Raw genomic sequence first — 2,889 nt, forward strand, 5'->3', positions numbered from 1 at the left:
GTGAGAAAGGAGCAAGGGTGAGAAAAGTTCAAGCGTATGTGGATGTGAACTATTCTCCTCCGAATGATTCAAGTTCAAGCTCATGGAAGCTGAAGAGGACGATCAATGTTGCTGAGGTGACGTCTTCCAGTCAGGAGCCCTCCAAGGGGCTACTGAATTGCTTTAGGAAGTGAGCGGGGAAATGCCCCGTATACCACCTTGTATAAACAATTTTTGAAATTCCGTTGACTTTCTTTTATTTCTTTAATTAGGATAATTAGTATTTAGACAATTTTTAGAGTAGATAGAGACTATAGATTGTTACTTTGCGTATTTGGTATTTTGGGATATTTTTGCAAGTGTTTCTATGCAGGTTTGTGAAAGTTTACGCAAATATAAAGGAAGAATGACGAATTCAGGAGCTTACACGAGAAAAAGAGCTCGATCGAGTACTTTTTGTACTCGATCGAGTGGATTCTGTTCGATCGAGTAATGCCATATCAGTCGATCGAGTAAAGCAGAAATGGGGGGCTCTCGATCGAGTAAATTTCTACTCGATCGAGTAGATGGACCCACAGAGTCCTCAATCGAGCAGTTCTAAACCACTCGATCGAGTGAAATCGCAAGGGACGCAGGGAGTTTTTCCTTAACTTCCTTGTTTTTGGTTCTATTTTCATTCTCCCCCATTATTTCGACTATCCTCCCTTTTTTGCGATCAAAAACACCCCAAATCCCCATTTTTCTTCCCCTTTTACCAAATCCGTCACCTACATTGTGTTCATTGTTAGTTAATCGACAAAAGCCCTCTAATTTTCCCCTTCATTCGCATTGCTTTACTCGGTTTATTGAAGGGTAAGGGTTCCGCGGTTTTTATCTAAAAATCGCCTAATTTGCTTATTTCTTGTCGATTAATTCTTCTTTGTAGGATCTCTAGCATCAAGTAAGTAAATCCTACACCCTATTGCATATTAATTTCATTAATTATGCCCTTTATGAAGTGTATTAGGAATTAGGGTTTTGATTTCGGTTTTGGGTCGAAATTTTCGTAAATTTCGTTTCTTTGTTTAATTTACACTACTTGATGCTTAATTCCCATGCCTCATTGTTTCTTACATGTTTAATTCGAATTATGCGAGAAATTTGCAATACGGGTTCAGGACAGTCGAAATTTTCGACTATAATCTTGGTTTTTGCTGCTGTAATTTGCTTAGTCAACCTCAATTGTTGTTTAGTTGCTGCTGCTGATGCTTGCTACCCCGTCCCCTATCGCTGTTTACATGTCTGTATTCGAAATATTTGAGGAAAGTTGGGAATTATTTGTTGTAAGTCGAATTTTTCGACTGGTTAGGGGAGTTTCCTGTTGTTTTCAGGCTGATTATCACGCTGTTTTCATGCTCTTTCTTATCAAATTCCCCTGCCCTTGGTTTACAGGATGGATTCTAGCTCACTGCCCTCTACCAGCCAGACTTCTAGTCCATCCTTACCTGAGACGGTGGTCCCTGCTGTTACCACCGCCTCCACGTCTGTTAGTACCACAACCTCTGTGTTCTTTGTCTCTGCTGCCGGTACTGTCTTTACGCCAGCTAGCACTGCTGCTAGCTCTATTTCGGCTGCCACTTCAGTTACAGCCACCACCACTGCTAGCACTGCTGCTAGTCTTTCTTCGTCAGTGGTGGTCACAGCAGCCACAACCTCTACTCCAGCCACGGTGAGCACACCTGTGGCAGACGCACCTGCAGTTGCAGCTGCCTTTAGAGCAGCCCTAGTCCCTCGCACCGTCACTGGACGGGCTTCTACTTCGGGTTTTAGAGGCCGGGGCCGAGGTCGTGGACGTTCCCGTTCTACGCCACCTCCTAGCACTTCCACTTCAGCTGCTCCTTCTGGCACGGTCACTGTTCGAGGGGATAACTTCCTCGACTCTCACCCAGACTACCCGCAGGTAATTTTCATTAACGGTGTACATCGTAAGAGGTTTTATAACCTCCTAGGCTGTAAGTTTGTACCTACCCGGGTTTTAGATAAACCGGTACTTGAGAGACGGGGATGGCCGGACTCATTACTATGAGTGGCCGTACCTTTCTGGAGCTGAGTCTTGAGTTCCTGAGCTCCTTCACCTTCTCCTCCGGGGCACACGACGCTGCCCCCACTAGTACTTCCCTGTCTTTCCGGTTGTTCAACCGGACTTTTTCGATGAATTTGGAGGAGTTTGGTAGGAGACTTGGGCTCTTCTCTATGGGCGATGCTACAGCCCCTAGGAGGGTCATTGTTCAGCTTTGGCGGACCTTGGCCCAGACCACCTTTCCCGAGCGAAAGCTCGCACAGGTCCAACTTCCCCCTGCCTGTTACTTTCTCAAACTGATGGGGAGCACCATTTTTTGCCGAAAGGAGCCAAACAACATCAACAACAATGAGCTCTCCATCTTAGGCGGTTACCTGAACATCGACTGCGAGGGTCCCTTTACCCTCAACATCGCTTATCTGACCGCCCAGCACCTCCAGGCGCAGGGGCTGAAGCTTACGGGATCCATTGCCTACGGTGGCATAGCCACCATTCTTGCCCGTTCCTTCTACCCCGTCTGGCCTCGTGACTTACCGTACCTCCGGGGAGAGAGGTACTTTAGCTTAGATGCCATGCACTCTCAGCATTGGCTGACCACCGACTACCAGACATGGAAGATAGACGGTTCCTTGTCTGTGGACCTACCTTGTGACACTCTCCCCTGTCTAGCCGCTTTGCATACTGTCGCTAGGGGCGCCCGACTTCCACCACTGCCTGCCTACCACCTTCCACTCCGACCACCTCCCACTTTACCCGCCGCCAAAAAGCGGCGTAGACTTGAGACTGGAGAGGGGTCCACACCTTCTAGGAGTGCCCATCCTTCCACGGCTACTCGCATCCCGACCCCTACC

This window comes from Silene latifolia, chromosome Y (assembly GCF_048544455.1).
Source record: "Silene latifolia isolate original U9 population chromosome Y, ASM4854445v1, whole genome shotgun sequence".
Classification (NCBI taxonomy): Eukaryota; Viridiplantae; Streptophyta; class Magnoliopsida; order Caryophyllales; family Caryophyllaceae; genus Silene; species Silene latifolia.